This window comes from Protopterus annectens, chromosome 3.part0 (genome assembly GCF_019279795.1).
Source record: "Protopterus annectens isolate FY-2018-M chromosome 3.part0, PAN1.0, whole genome shotgun sequence".
NCBI classification, from domain to species: Eukaryota; Metazoa; Chordata; order Ceratodontiformes; family Protopteridae; genus Protopterus; species Protopterus annectens.
In genome coordinates this window covers 1671437271-1671454770 of record NC_056731.1, presented here as the reverse complement: position 1 = coordinate 1671454770, position 17500 = coordinate 1671437271, and the positions used below count along the sequence as shown (strand labels likewise).

Here is a 17500-nt window from a genome sequence, read left to right as displayed (position 1 = left end):
ATATAACTGATACTTTCAACTGAACATATCTAGATAATTATATGAAAGTAGAGCTGTCAGTGTACCATCTTAGCAGTAGTGTGTGTGAGCAACTCTCAAAATATGTTGCAGTAACATTTGCATCTTGGACAGTTTTTATGTAAGATACAGCTCATGTATATAATGATCTAGCAAAATCCAGTTGCACAATATAAGGACATTGGGTAGTATAATAATACATGTAAGGGACATATAACTGCAGTTAATAGGAGTGTAGTGAAAACTAGAAGGATATACAAGTTGTTAATTGAGCTATTTTTCCACCCTACTGTATGCGCATAAAAAGTGTAATTCCACACCTCAATCAGTATGCCTAATCTCAAAACATTTGTTGGGACATATGTCCTATTGGTTTATAAATATTTGCATTTATTTCTATGTATGTTCCCTCTTAAAATACCACAATATTGGCGACCTGTTGCCATCAATTTAACCTGCATGCTGTTGTAATGTCCACTAATGTTCTATATATACATGTGTTATGCTTGCTTTTCAACTGTTGAAATTCTGGTGTGTTGGTTTAATGGGAATACTTCTGCATGCTGTTATAACTAATCGGGAATGCTGTTGACTGTTACTAACCCATATCTTTATTAAACTCTCCAAAACATAGTTCTTATGGGAAGGCCGGTCCCAGCGGACCCACCTGCCCCACCTCAGCTGGCCATGGCACCTGGCACCAGCAGATCTGGTGCCCAGCCTGGGACCTCCTCCTCCATTGGCCCTGTGCCACCTTTAGGTGGAAGCACTGCAGGGGATGGGGCTCGGCCCCCCGTGCAAGCATGGTTGAAGGAGGGCCACCTGTCACCCTTCAAATGGTCCAGGCTGTGGTGCGTAGAGAGATTGAATGTTCTGTTGCAGAACCTCTGCACCAGCTTGAGATGTGAGTGGCACAACTCCCGGGTCAGCCTGCCCCTCCTACACAGCCCCCAGCACAGCCACCCTCTGGGCCGTGAATGTGCAGTGGTGACTGCCCATGGGTGGGGACCTCAGTCCCAATGTTTCCATCTGGGGGCTCATGGGCTTGCGATTTCCAAACATCGCTCCCTGTCAAAGGTGTTCACCCACCACATGTGTCTGCCCTTGTATGCGTCTTGTTTTCTTGTCTGTTTACCTCCCCAACCTACCTCCCCAACTATACCTACTTCCCCTACCCCACATTCCACTCTCACCTGAAAAAAAAAAGGTAATCTGCTCCCAAAAAAAAAATTATGCCCCATACATAGCTGCCCATTTTGCACAAATGTCCACTGGACACATGAAATGTTATTTAATTGGCATTACAACATACTTTGTTGTCCTCACCCCTCTCAGGGTTTGAAGGGGTCATATCTACCTCCGCATATATTGCATATGCACAGCTGTTGCTGTTGAAGAAATGGGCAGCTATGAACCTTTCCTACACCCGTCCTGCACATCCCGAGCTATTTTCCATACTGTCTTTCCCTCTTTATGCCCCTTTTTCACCACTTTCCTATCTCCCCATTTTTCTTTTCTTTCAAAGAAATGAGTGCGGGGTTAGCAGGAGTAAGCACTATTAAGCAGTAGTTAGCAGGTTTGCGCAAGTTTGCACTTGTTTGCACTTGGCTAAGCGATGCGCAAACCCGCTTACTACTGTTTAAAAGTGCCTTAGTCACTCTGTATGTGAGGGCCCTTGTTCTGCTCAGGAGCAAAATAAAATACTTCTGTAAGTCTCGAACCCCAGAGCTTGCACACACTACACAACATGAAGTACCACTAAGCCACGGTAGATATACATCAAGTTGGTGCTTAATTAAATATATCATGCATCAGAATGAGTGAATGTAAAGGAAAAATAGGAATACCATACCACACAACTTGTTCTGTGGATGTTGACCAACAGTTGTTGTGGGATTACATTACATGACTGTGATAAGAGAAGCAGCCATTCTAGCAGGAAATAGTTACACCATCACTTTACAACCCCACACAGTATCACAGCAGGACAAACACTGGCATATCTGTTTAGGGCAGAGGCCATACCTCCCAACTGACCCTAATTTTCAGGGATGCCCCTGATTGTGAAACAAATTTTAGCTCTGTCCCTCTGAATCCCTCCAAAAACTACTGACTTTGACAATAAACATGGTGAATTACACTTAATGAATAATGACAATAATTAAGAGTTAGACACTTCTTTTACTTCAGAAAAGGTATATTAATTCATATGCTCTGATTCTCTCAGTGTCTCAACTTAATGGCACTAATATTTTAAAGGTGTCCCTGATTGTCCCTGACTTTTTCTTGACTTTTCCCAGAGTCTGTTCAAATATGTACCTGACTGGTTGAGAGGTCTGGCAGAGGCAGAAATACAGAGGCATATCAGCCTTTCTGCTGTTACACACTGTGCAACTAGCATTGGAAGGAGTTTCAGAAGCATACCCTTATGTAGGAATACAACACTGAAATACAAATGGATGTAGCCATGTACTGGTAGCAACCAACTGTATGAATGCCATTGCTCTATTGCTGAAAAGACCTGTGTGGTGCACAGACAAAAAATAGCAGGCTATTCTCTGGCTATCATGTGGATAGGTCCACAGTTGGGAGTTACGCAGACTACTTGCCTTGATAAACTAACATTTACACAGCAACCCTGCAAGTCCAGCAAGATAAAATCCACACAATAGTACTTACACTTTCTGTACTTCTGCAACCCTACCCAAATGTAGAATATACCTGTGTGTACAGGGTCTACCAAGGATGTAGGTAAGCATATTCACAGTACTGAAATGTGTCCAGTTTTTCTGAGCAGCTTGTGCTAATGTCAACACTAAAAAAGCACAAACTGTTTAGAACTGAGTAAATGAATATTCACAGTATAGCAGTTCACAAACAATTATTGTGGGATGGTGACATCATCAGGCTTGACAAAGATGAGTATACCACTTTTAAGGGGTGTGAGTAGTCTCCAAAAAGGTTGCTCTTCTCCAGGGAGACACACACACATAGGTGGCAAGTGCAGGATTCAAACCCCTACCTAACCACATTATGATTTTACAGCAGTATGCATTTACACGACGTGCTATACACATTACTGGAATTTCACTTTTCCACAGGTATATTTGAAGGATGATGACATCATCAGACTTGACAAAGATGAGTATACCACTTTTAAGGGGTGTGAGTAGTCTCCAAAAAGGTTGCTCTCTCCCCAGGGTTCTTAATCCAAACTAAGTACATCTTTACACTTCAGCAATCAATATGGAGTTACAGGGTGCAATACAGACATTACTTGCTGACAGTTTGCCCAAAGGTTTTTTTCACATTTGTTAACCTCAGCAGGCTTATCATACTAGGTGTATTGTGAGTGTATTGTATGCATAGGCCATGACCATATCACGTATGGGTTGATGCACCACATGCTGGCACACACAGGGTCAAACCGGTGGCTAAGCTCTGTCAACCCAATACTGGACAATACAGTCAAGAGGAGCAGGGTCATACAACCACAACGCCAACTGTCTCACATAGACCTACAATATAAGCACCACAAAAACACACATAAATACACATTACCATACTCGGAGAATACAAATATTAATCTGAAAAAGAGAGAGTGTCCTCCTAAGCAGACAAGCAAGCAACATACACCTCCAAGCACACACCAGAAAATGCATAATACACCAAAGCAGTGTGCCTCACAACAGGCCCTAAGGCAAAACAACATACCCAACACACTAGTAATAGGTGACTTCATAGTCAGGTACACAGAAGTTCCACTCACTTGGCTGGACAAGGGGAAGGTTACTGTCAGTTGTCTGTTGGGTGCTATGATCCACAACATAACACAAGCACTTACATCACTCCAGAACAGGTACATATACAACGTGTTCTTTGTACATGTCAGTGTGAATGATCTGAGACATATCTCCCAGGACAACATGACAAGAGATATATAGTAGCTCTATGATCATGTAGCCCAGGCTGGTATGACCCTGACCTTGAGTAGCATCTTACCTTCACCTACATGATACTGCAATATAACAGAAAGACGATAAAATTCAACAATCGGCTGAGCTTCTGGTGTCATTCAAAGGGGATCCAGTCTCTGTCTGCCTGTGATGACATGATAGACCAGCCTCGTTGCTTCGCTGCAGATGGTTTGCAACTGTCACCCCTATGCTTTTGAATACTGGCCAAGGCTCTTGCTGTCCCCATATTACCTTTTTTAGGCAAGGCTCAATGGTTCATAGGTAGGTACTAGGCTATCGACCCTGGGGCCTATACAAGCCCAGTCAAAAAGGTACCCTGGTTTCTGCCACTCAAGAAATTTATTTTCCTGCACCACTGTCTAGCAGAGACACAGAAGTGATCCCCGGGGTGAATTTCCTATTTCCCATCCAGTCAAAATTTTTCTTGAAGAGTGCTAATGAGGAGCTTTGTTTGATATAGATAGGTAGTTTATTCCGGAGTATGGGAAGTCTCCAGGACAGGAATCTATCCTTCCGGCATGTTCTGTTTATTGTGGTGACAAGGTTTAGGTCCCTAGAGCTTGTAGGTTCATAGGTTCATAGGAAGGTACTAGGCTATCTGCCCAAGGGCATTTATAAGCCTAGCCAAAATGTGTTGGCTTTCGCATCCCTTTTAAATTAGTTTCCTGGGCCTCTGTCTAGCAGGGCCACCGAAGTGATCCCAGGGGTAAATTTACGATTTCCCATCCACTCGTCAAGATTCCTCTTGAAGAGAGTCAGCGAAGGGCTCTGCCTAATATAAACTGGGATTCTATTCCAAAGTGAGGGAAGTCTCTGGGACAGGAATCTATCCCTCCAGCACGTCCTGTTTATTGCTGTGCTGAGGTTTAATTCACTGGAGCATGTGGCTCTAAGAGATTTGGTTTTCTTGAGGTGTAGCATGTCCATTAATTCCGGGTTGGACATGGCCTTATACGTCAGGCGTAGATCACCTCTGAGCATGCAGTAAGCAACCGAGTAGAGCTGGAGTTTCTTTAGTCAAGCTGCATGGGGCATCTCTTTCAGGCCCATGATCCTCCTGGTGAGGTACTTCAGCGGTCGTTCCAGCTGTTGCATGTGCCGATTAAGGTACATACCAAATGGGGCATTGTACACTATTATGGGCCTAATGAGTGATGAGTAGAGGGGCACAATGACCTCTCTTGATCTAGAGGTGAACCCTTTTGTGATTAGGTGGGCTACATAGAAGGAATTTCTAACCACTTTGGTAATGTGATTATCAAAGGAGAGGTTACTATCTACCTGGGTCCCCAGTTCCCTACTTACATTTTCTATACCTAGTGGATTACCACCTATGTGGTAATTCGTTGGCACTTTGTTTTTTTTCCAAAAGGGATGACTATGCATTTTTTGGCATTCAACTTGAGGCCATGGTTTTGACACCAGGTATCTGTCTCTGTAAGACCCTTCTGGAGGATGTCTGTGTCAGCTGGAGAGTCGATTATGGCCCCCAGTTTGCAGTCAGCCATAGTCCTCCAGTGCTTGCCTGTACCTCAGAAAAGTATATACTGAACAGGAGGGGTCTCAGGACTGAGCCCTGTGGGATGCCACTTGTGACTGGTTTAAAGTCGGACATGGCACCCGCAACTCTGACCATGTGTGTTCTATCCGTGAGCCAGTTGGCTACCCATCTTGTGACATAGGGGTTAATGTTCAAGCTGGTAAGCTTGTGTATGATGCCAGAGTGTGGAATGGTGTTGAAGGCCTTAGTGAGGTCCAGATAAGCTGTGTGAACTACCTTCCCTTCATCTATGGACTTGGTAACTCTTTCAAAGAAGTCAATTAGGTTTAGGAGGCAGGATCTGCCTTTAAGCCGAATTGGGTAGGGTCCAGTGTCTGGAGGTTCCCAATGTCTCTGTTTATGAGTTCAATGATAATTCACTCCACAGCTTTGCAGAACAGGCTGGTCAGGCTTATAGGGTGCTAGTTCCAAGGTTCTGTTGTGGCACCACCTTTGTGGAGTGGGATGACTGTTGCTGTACGCCATTCTTTGGGTACATAGCCTGTGGTAAGGCTGAGTCTGAACAGTGAATTTAGGGGAGGGTTTAGTTTCTTTTGGAGCTTGTGTAAGATTCCGCCAGGGACATCATCTGGTCCCATTGATGCTGTGTTCTTAGCTTTGGAGAGGGCTGTTTTTACCTGCATGTTCATGATGGCTGGGGCTCTGCATTCTTCTGGGATGGACACGGGCCCTTTTGGGGGTGAGGGGGTGAAGTCTGCACTGAACTTGTCTGCCAGGATGTTGGCAATGTCAGTTGGTTCAGTGTATTTTTTGCCATTTTGCAGTAGATCAGAGCATATTTGAGAGTTGCCACCTACATTTTTGATATAGCTAAAGAAGGCTTTGTGGTTATCTTTAGATTCCTTGGCAGTCTTTCGAAACTGGCCTTGGATGATTTTATGAGCGATTGTAGTTTCTTGCTAATATTGATCAGTGATGCTGTTCCTTTTTGGAATTTTGCTCTATCATGTAGTAGTTTCCTCCTTCTGTTATATAGCTTATTTATGGTCGGGGACCACCAGACTGGTTTCCTCTTTTTGGAGGAGTGAGTCTTGGTTTTACTTGGGATGGCTCGATCCATGCATCCCTCTAGATGCTCATATAATGCACTTGTAAAAGATTCTGCTGATTGGATAGCATTATCCTGTAACAAGGGGGCTTTGAAACATTCCACTTCAGTCTTGAGAAGTGTAAAGTTTGCTTTTGAAAAGTTTTTTACAGTGGTTTCCTTGACGGGGGGGGTGGGGTCAGGATGTGGGTGTCCAGTGTGATTACTTTATGATCTGATCTTACCAGCGAGGGGTTTACCTCTGGTGTGGAATACTGATCCCCCATGTTGGTGATGATCAAGTCCAGTATGTTGTCACCTCTAGTGGGCATCATGACCAGCTGTTACAGGGTGTTTGAGTTTATTAACTCTAGGAAGCATTGGGCAAAGGAGTTTGTACTTGAGTAATTCTCCCAGTCAATGTTTGGGTAGTTAAAATCTCCTAATGTCATGGTGTTTCGTAGGACCTTTATATTTTCCAATGTTCTCAGGAATGCTGAGTGAGGGTCCTGAGACAAGGTAGGTGATCTGTAGCAGGCTACAATCTGATAAGCAGCTTTGCCGACTTTTAGTTGCACTTGGATGGTCTCCGAGGCCTTGTGCTGTGCCACTAACCTGGAGGTGTGGGTAACCTTTATGAAAATGGATACACCCCCTCCTTTTGTATTTCGGTCTGGGTTTTGGGGCCATAACTCAGAGGGATTGGGATTTCTTTCAGTGGAGCATGTCCAACAGCTTTGTGTTTGACATAGCTTTGTATGTTAGGTAGAGATCACCTCTGAGTAGGCGATATGAGACAGAGTAAAGCTGGAGTGTTTTGAGACGGTCTGTGTAGGGCATGTATTTGAGGCTGGTAATCCTCTTTGTGAGGTAATTCTGCGGCCTTTCCAGTTGTTGTAAATGTCTTGTGAGGTACATACCAAAAGGGGCATTGTACTCTATAATGGATCTAATGAGTGATGAGTAGAAGGGAACAATGACCTCTTTTTTCTGCATGAGAAACCTTTTGTGATGAGGTGTGCCATGTAGAAGGATTTCCTGACTACTGTGGTGATGTGATTATCAAAGGAGAGACCTGTCCACCTGTGTCCCAAAGTCTCTTATCACACTTTCAGTGTTGGGTATACTACTGCCTATGTTGTAGTTCATGGGTACAGAGTTTTTACCAAAGGAGATGACAATGCACTTTTTGGCATTGAGCTTGAGGCCATGGCTTTGACACCAGGCATCTGTCTCAGTGAGGCCCTTTTGTAGGATGTCCACATCATTAGTAGTTTCGATTATGGCTCCTAGTTTGCAGTCATCTGGGAACTTCATTAGCCAAAGACCTTCTGTGTTAGCCTGTACTTCAGGGAAGTAGATACCAAACAGGACAGGACACAGGACTGAACCCTGTGGTACTCCACTTGTCACTGGTCTGAAGTCGGATTTGGAGTCTGCTTCTTTCACAGTGTGTGTACTGTCAGTGAGCTAGTTGGCAACCCATCTTGTGACATAGGGATTTATACCTAGTTTAGTGAGTTTATCTATAATTCCAGAGTGGGAGATGGTGTTGAAAGCCTTGACAAGATCTAGATATTTTGTGTGAACCACCTTACCCTTGTCTACGGCTTTTGTGACTGCTTCAAAGAAGTCTATCAGGTTTAGGAGACATGATCTGCCTTTTACAAACCCAAACTGGTTGGGATCCAGAGTTTGGAGATTACCAATGTCTTTGTTTATAAGTTCCATGATGATACGTTCCATGGCCTTGCAGACCAGGCTCATCAGGCTAATGGGGTGCTAGTTCCCGAGGTCTGTGGTGGCTTTCCCCTTCTGTAGTGGGATAACCGTTGCTGTGTGCCATTCAGCAGGCACAAAGCCTGAGGTGAGGCTATGATTGAACATGGTACTTAGGTGTGGTGCCAGTTTGTTCTGTAGTTCGTGTAGAACGCAGCCTGGGATGTTGTCTGGTCCCATGGATGCTGTGTTCCTGGCTTTGGAAAGTGTGGTTTTTACCTGTGCAGCCGTGATGACAGCAACTTTGCATTCTTCATGGGCTCTTTCATGGGTGAGAGGGGGGTAAAGTTAGCACTGATCCTATCTGCCATGATGTTGGCAATATCAGTTGGGTCTGTATATTTAATGCCATTGTGCTGTAACTCAGAGCAGATCTGAGTGTTGCCATTGAGATTCTTGACATAGCTATAGAATGCTTTATGGCTGTCTTTAGAATCAGTGGCGATTTTGTTTTTGTAACTAGCTTTGGAGGATTTTATCAGGGATCGCAGCTTCTTACTGAGGCTGACCAAGGAGCTCCTCCACTCATGGTATTTTACTCTCTTTTGCAACAGTTTCTTCCTTCTATTATACAGTCTGTTTATGGCAAGGGACCACCAGATTGGCTTCCTTTTCTTGGAGGATAGCATCTTGGTTCTGTTTGGGATAGGACGATCCATGCACTTATGTAAGTGCTTATAAAGTGCAATTGTGTAGGAGTCAGTAGTCGTAACTGTATTGTCCATCTACATGGATGTCCTGAAGTTCACCACTTCTGTCTTAAGAAGCATGAAGTTGGCTTTGGAGAAATTTTTAACATGATTTCCTAAATGGGGGTGGGGGCAGAATGTGGATATGTAGGGTAATTAGCTTATGGTCAGATCGGACCAATGAGGCATTGACTTCAGGTGTGGAACACCGGTCACTCAGGACAAACCAAACCCCGTAACCAACACAAATAACCACAAAGTGAGCTAAATGCTACTCATTGCCAGAAGTCTCAGCCTCCAAATGCACACACTCGAGGCACTTCTCAGTATGGAGAATATTGATATCTGTGCAGTAACACATACCTAGTTCAAGGCTCCACAGAGCACACCAACACTACCAGGATACTACTCATTCCATACCTTCCAGCATCAGAACCTGGATCATAGCACATAGGGTGGGGATGTATCCATATTCATCAAGGATACCTACACCTCTCTCTACATTCTCTGTACAGGATATGTACCCATAGAATGTTGCACAGCAACGTTCTTCCCACTCCACAGGGGTGGGGTGCACAAATGACCCTTGGCATTCACATTCTATGAGCCTGACAAGTCTGATCTGCAAGTCAATGGAGCCAATCATAATGGAAGTCAACAATAAAGACATTGGGAACCTTCACACAGTTGAGCACACCCAGTTTGGCTTCGTCAAATGCAGATCACACCTCCTGAACTGGTTGGATTTCTTTGAGATAGTTACCCAGGCTACAGATGATTGAAATGAGCTCCACACAGCCTACCTATACCTTGCTAAGGCCTTTGACACCATTCCCCAGTCAGGTATCATAGATGAATTCACCAACCTGGGCATGAATCCATACATCACAAGATGGATTGCTCACAGATAGAGCCCACAAATTAAGAGTTGCTGGCTACATGTCAGACTCTACACCGGTAACAACTGGTGGCCCCCAGAGTTCAGTCTTGGGGTCCCTCCTGTTTGGTATAGACTTCTCAAATAACACAGGAGGGTTGTGGTTTACTAAGGTTGCTGGGAACTGTAAAGTGTTTGCCATAATAGATTCCCCAGATGACACAAATATTCTCCAGAAGGGACTCTATGAGACATATGTGTGGTGTCAGAATCATGGCCTCAAGCTCAATGTGAAAGAATGCATAGTAATCCCCTTTGGTGAAAACAAAGTACCCACAAACTACCACATAGGTGTTACCCCCTAAAAACTGACAAGATAATAAGGGATCTGGGGACACAAGTAGATTGGCAACATGGTTGTCAAAGGAAAGATGACTAAGTGATTAGGTAATCCTATGTGGCCCATCTAATCAACAAAGGGTTTGCATCAGGATCAAAAGAGGTAGTGGTGGCCCTCTACTCTTAAGTCAGACCCATCATTGAGTACAATGCACCATTTTGGATGTGCTCGACTAAGCATATCCAGCAGCTGTAGAGACCACAGAGGTACCTCACCAAGAGGATTACTAGCCTCAAACAGTTGTGTTATGCAACACAACTGGTAAAACTAAATCTGTTCTCCATTGTGTACCGCCTACTCAGAGACACACTCTGCCTAACACACAGAGCCATGTCCAACACATAACTGTTGAACATGCTCCATCTATGGATAACAAAATTGTGTCACACTACACACTCCAGGGATATGAACCTCATCACAACAATGAATACAACATGCTGGTGGGATAGAGTACCATCCCAGACACTTGCCTTACTGTGGAACAGAGTCCCAATGTACATCAGACAGAGCCACTCGCTGACGCTCTTCAATAGGAACCTTGATGAGTGGATGGGAAACAGACAATTCACGCCAGGCATCACATCAGCAGCCCCACTAGAAAGGGGCTTAGGGTACTAACTATTAGAACTAGGGCTTAGGAGACTACCCAATGGGGTGGTGAAAGCTGCACAGCTTGCCTAGGCTAATATATGCCTTCGTGAAGATAGTCTACTACATACCTATGAACCTATGTGACAGGTACATGTCTACAGATAGTAGATGTGTACTTCATTGTACAGTCATGTTGTACAGCAGGCACATGGACCACATTCACTGTAATGCTTACAGATACTGGTGGCTGTTATGTACAGTGGGTGAGATGTGCACCCCATGTCTTTTATGCCATTGGGATGTGTGCTGGGTGGGACAGTCCTGGATGGCTCCCTGTCATGGTCACCCTCTTACACACATCTTTGCCCATCCATCTTTGGCTTATTATACTGTGTTCCCCCTACATATATATAGGTACATAGGTAGGTAATAGGCTATCTGCCTGAAGGCATATATTAGTGTGGCCAGAGTGTGCAGCTATCACCACACATGGGGTTAGTTCCCTATGCCTCTGTGTAGTAGAGCTGATGAAGTGATCCACGGTGTGACAGTTCAGTTTCACATACACTCATCAAGGCTCCTCTGGAAAAGTTTCAGTGAGGGACTCAGCTTAAAGTAGGTTGAGAGCCTGTTCCAAAGCAAGGGAAGTCTGTGAGTTAGTAATGTATCCCTCCAACATGTTCTATTTATTGTTGTGATGATGATATCCCTAGAGCATGTGGCACAGTGAGCTTGGGTTTACTTCAGATAGTGCATGTACATCAGTTCTGCATTGGACATGGACCTGTCTGTTGGGCAGAGATCACCTGAGTAGATGGTATGCAACAGAGCACGGATTGAGTTAAATTCAGTCTTGTTGCATGGGGCAACTGTTTGAGGCTAATACTCCTCTTGTTGAGGTACTTCAGGGGTCTTTCTAGCTGCTGAAGGTGCCTAGTCAGATTCATCACAAGTGTGTTGTGATACTCTCTGATAGGTCTGATGACTGATGAGTAGAGGGAACCTCCTTTGATCTACATGCAAAGAACTTGGTAATTTGTGGGAACACATAGCATGATTTTCTAACCACTTTGTGAATGTGTTTCTGGGAGTAGAGATGACTATCCACATGTGTCCATAGATCCCTTATTATTACCTCCATGATTAGGGTGTTGGCACCTATTTGGTATTTGTCTGACTGTAGCTTGAGGCCATAATTTTGACACCACATCTCTCTGACTGAGACCCTTTTTAAGGATGTCTCTGTTGTCCCAAACATTGATTATGACAACCATTTTGCATCCTCCACAAACTTTGCTAACCATAGCCCTTGTGTGTTTGACTGTATTTCTGAAAAGTATACACCAGACAGGAAGGGTCCCAGGACTGAGCCATGGGGGACAGCAGTTGTTACCAGCTTACAGTCAAACAGGGAGACCACAATTATTACCTTGTGGGATCTACCTGTGCCCCAGTTGGCAATCCATCAGAGGACATACGTGTTTATGCACAGGTTGTTGATACGACATGTGTGTGGGATATTGGAAAAGGGCTTTTTCAAGGTCTATGTAGGCCATGTGTAGCTCATTTCATTGATGTATGTCCTGAGTAACTGCATTGAAAACTATCTAGCAGGTTTAGGAACCATGATCTGCCCCTGACCAAACCAAAATGGGTAGGGTTGGGTGTTTGTAAGCTCCCAATAGCTCTGTTTATGAGTTCAATAATGATGGACTCCATGGCCTTGCAGATCTGGCTTATAAGACAATAGTTCCCATGGTCTGTTGTGCACTAACCACTTGTGGAGTGTGCCAAACATTGCTGTAACCCATTCAACAGTTTCATATCCTGTACAGAGGGTGAGTCTCAGACTGTTCAGGTGCATGGTCAGTTTGTTTTGGAGTTCACATATGACACAGCCAAGGAAACCATGGCATCCCATAGACGCCGTGCTTTTAGGTTTGGATAGAGCTGTTTAACCATTGTATATGTGATTTCTGGGTTTTCACCATCTCCAGGTATGGTAATGGGCCCTTTTCTCAGTGAGAGGGGGGGTAAATATGTATGAACCTGTCTGACAAGATGTTGGCAATGTCAGTCATGTACATGTATTCATTTACACTTTGCACTGACTCAGAACATATATGAGTTTACATTGATATTTATGACATGGCGAAAGAAAGCTTCATGGTTCTCTATGGACTCTTTGGCAATATTTTTGCCAGAACATGGCTTGGATAATGTTAGGAGTGCTCATTGTTTCTTGGTGATACTGATTGGAGATTTATTGATCTTCTTTGGATTTTCACTTTATTTGAACAACTTAAGTACTTGTAGTACATCATTTGATTATGACAAGGGTCCAATATATTATATGGGTCTGTTTTCATATCACTGTGTGCGCAAGGCAGGATTGGTGAATAGTGACGTGTCTGGAGTAAGAATTGCAACTGCCAGATGTGTGGCCTACTGCTGTACTCAGACATGGCCTAAGTGTGTGAGCATGCCCAGTATGACCTTTCAGTATGTTGACTGAAATTTGCTAAATTTGTTTAAGTGTGTGAGCATGCCCACTATGGGCATATATACTATATGTGTGTGAAACGTCAAGTTGGTTTTTACTTCATGGCTCACCTTTGTGTTGTACATTGACAGGAAGCACGCTGTGCCTGCAGGGCTTCCATGAGTCAATTTGCATAGACTTATCAACATTTCTACATACGGGGGGACAGCTATTATTTGTGCATTTCTACCCGGGGGGGCACACCTGATTGTTACTGTGTGTGTACATAGGATGAGAGGTACACCTGACACTTATACACATTTGTTAGGCCTGCACTGCTATGTCAGGTACTCCATTTCAATCTGTACTGTTGCCTATCATACTGGCTTGAGGCATACCACTATACTACAGACCTTAGCTTCCAGTTACATGCATATTAATTTGTGACTTCATAGCCTACCCAACCCACATCACACTGTCTGGCCTGATGTTATCTGTCTGCATAGGCCTGGGGGGAGGTTACTCATATGCCTCTTCAGAGGGCATAATATAGCATTTGTTTGTGTTTGCGTTTGCCTACAATTGTCCTGCTGGCTGTGACTGTTAGGTATGTGACCCCCCCAACTGGTATGTGTGAGTGACTTAAGTTGTGTCTGTGCCAGTGAAATGCTGTCATGGCTTAGTGGTTCAGTATTGTGACTATAGTGCACAGTATCCTGAGTTCGAGCCCTGTCACTGCTTTTTATTTTCTTGCTGGGCAGACCTGACTGATTAAGGAAGATTAAAGCAGGTGTGAGCGGGTTTACCAGACTTTGCTCGACTTTGCCCAACGTTGTCCAACTTTGCCCGACATTGCGCTGGTTAGCACGGTGCGCAGCTACACCCAATTGTATTTAAATATGCTCAATACTGGTAAAATGTGCTTAGCAGTGCTTTATATTGCTTACAATAGGGCACTCATGCCTTAGGTGGTGCTGCAGGGCTGCCTATGTCAGATGCACATAGTATACTCCCTATACATGTTTGAAAACAGGTAGTGTCAAGTTAGGCATCACTTTTACTGTATGTGTGAGTCAGACAGAGGTGTCATTTCCTGGGTTCCTACTGAGTCAGTGTATATGCTATGCATTGCCTCTTTGCCAAGGCCAGGGCATACTGGGCATGCCTCCTTCTGCCTACTGGGCCAGGCTCAGGTTGTTCCTCCTCCAAGGGATGCTGTGCCTGTGCAGCCCTTAGCAATGGTGGGGGGCTGTTTGGTCCTGCCCCATGCTGTTCCTGCTGCAGCTGTTTCCACAGGATCATATTGTGTAGCATGGCACATACCATAACAGTTTGGGTACATGTAGTTGGTGAGTACTGCAAGGCTCCACCAGATGTGTCCAGGCACCTGAACCGTGACTTGAGCATCCCAAACACATGCTCAATTATGTTTCTTGTTTGTGCATGTGCCTCATTATGAAGTTCTTGTTCAGGTGTGTGCATTTCTGATGGGTGTCAGCCACGGCTCCAGTGCATATCCAGCATCCCCCACTAGGTGACCATCAGGGATGTCCCCATTGGCAAATCTCTGGTACGGCTGCATCAGATGCCAGCTGTGGGAATCGTGATAGCTTCCAGGTCAGCCAGCACACCCATTTATTATTATGCCCTGGGCATCACACGACCTGTCAGTTGATGGAGGGGAAGCCCTTGCGGTTGATGTAGACCCTACCCCGCTCACCAGGTGGTGCTTTGATGCATATGGGAATGCAGTCTGTTGCACCCACTACCTCAGGGTATTCTGCTATTTGGTGGAAAAGACGCATATTGCTGGCCAATGCCTCACGGGAATTGGGGAAATATACGTGGTCACCGACATGTGCTGACACAGCATCCAGGAACTGGTGGAGTACCCTGGATGCTGATGCCTGTGAAATTCCCATCATATCACCAGTTGGTCTTTGGAAGGTACCTGTAGCTAGTATTCTTATGCCAACACATACCTTGGTATCCACTGGGATGAGTTCCCCTCTGTTGGTTCTGTGTGTGAGGCGTGGCCAGCACAGCTCAACAATTTGCTGTAGGAGGTCTCTGTCTACCCTATAGTGCTCCACTATCCCCGGCTCATGTAGCCCCTGGTAGGTTACCCTAGGTCTGTACACTCTTCTCTGTCTCCTCACTGTGGGTTGCTCAGGAGCATTCACAACATCACCACACTCAGCACCTTGCATATGTTGGTTTATGATAGCAAAAGCAGCCCCTAACATTTTGTCTGACTTAAGCTTTTTAAGCTTTCCCTGTTTGTATACTGCAGTGTTGCAGAGTTCTTTGGAAAAAACAGGGGGGAATGTTGTTTGCAGAGTTTAAAGTGCAGGGCTGGGCTGGGCTAGTGTGCTGCCTGTGTAATTAGCTGATTCTGATACATTTCACCTGGCAGCTCTGCTAGTTCTCCTTGGTTAACTTCCTACTACTTCTTTTCCTTCCTTTTGCCTTTCTGTTTCCGCCCGGGGCAGCGCCGCACAAACAAGCGCAAACATGCACACAGGAGCGCACATGCTGTGTGCATGTTTGCAAGAAATTTCCGATCTTTTAACAGTGTGCACCTTTGGTTTCAGGTTTTCAAATAGAACAACTGTAGGCATGCCTCTTGCAATCCTGAGCAACTCAGGGCAAACACAAGCCACTGTGCTCCAATTAGCTTACAGCGTTTGACACACCCCATCATGATGTTACCTATATTGTACTCTATTACTCATCTACTCCTACTCTTACACTCCTGGGACATGGCTCACAGGCTGGAGAAAATTGGGATTCACTATCCTTATCCTCATTTTGCATAGGATTGCCTACTAATGCATGGTTACATCTCTCACACTGAGCTTCCCCCCCTTAGCAACCACTACTCAGTGGCCATGTTGTCTTCAGCCTGCCATTCACCTGCATGGCAGAATAACGTTTTAGTGAAAATGCCTATTTTTGGCAATTTTTTAATTATTTTCTTGTTTATTAAAGCGCTGCATGTTTGTGTGGTGCTGCACTATGTTTAAACATCGGAGATCGGGGAAATAAAAAAAATTTAGATTTTTATATTTTTAAACATTTATAAATGCCAATGGCCTTATATTTGGCCATTGGCATGCTTCCTCAACTGTATGCATCCTTTATTTGGAGCGGTCATAGCTCCAATTAGCTGTTTGCAGAAGGGTTCATGGTTACCAGCGGAGTACATTTCTGCAGAAAACACTAATCTTCCACAGACAGGCTAGTGTTTCCTGGATTGCAAATTTACCTCATTTGCATAGCTTTCAGCAGCAAATGAGGTAATTTGCATACCATGATGTTGTCTGTGCAAGAGTAGCTTTAGCAGCTCTCGTGCATGCCCCTGCTGGCTGTTCCTGGATCGCACGACAGACATATTGCCTGTTTGAAGTCTTACACTACTCTACAACTCTGCGCAAGCTTTCGTAAATCCAGCCCTACATATATATATATATATATATATATATATATATATATATATATATAGGTGGAGGGGTTGTCTTGATGGACACTGAGATATAAGGAAGATGTAAGAACTCTCCTGCAAGATGCTACCTCGTACAAAGAGATTAGTGAGCATTAGTTAGAAAGGATTAAAATGAGAGTGAGGCTGTACCTGAAGGAAATGAAGGAGCAGAATCAGATTGCAGTGGAACTATGTAGCTACTTGCAGGTTGAATATCCACTAGTGCCGATGTTCAAATGCCTTCCGAAGATGCATAAAGACCAGCCTCCAATGAGGCCAATTGTGGCTGGAGCTGGATGGATTACAGAGCCTGAGTCCATCTATGAGGAATACCACATCAAGAAAATCTTAGAGAAGACTCCAGCTGTATTAAAAGATACAAAGTCGTTTCTTGGAAAATTAAGTGAATATAACAATACAAAGAGAAATGGAGAAAAACATCTTATGGCTACTATGGGCATCAAAAATCTGTTCACGAGTATCCCTAACAGCTATGGCATTACAGCATTAAGGGATTTTTTACTGAATGGAGGCACATATGGTGAAAGGCAGGTTACAGTGTTGTGTAGTTTGATGGAATTGATCTTAAATAACAATGTCTTCATGTTTGATGGA

General features: G+C 44.3%; 1 protein-coding gene across 1 annotated transcript in view; it reads left to right on the top strand.

Moving 5' to 3' along the window:
* The window catches only part of ANGPT1 (angiopoietin 1), a 1835232-nt gene that overhangs the window by 446990 nt on the left and 1370742 nt on the right, over positions 1–17500 (top strand). The gene's annotated exons all lie outside the window — the stretch shown is intronic.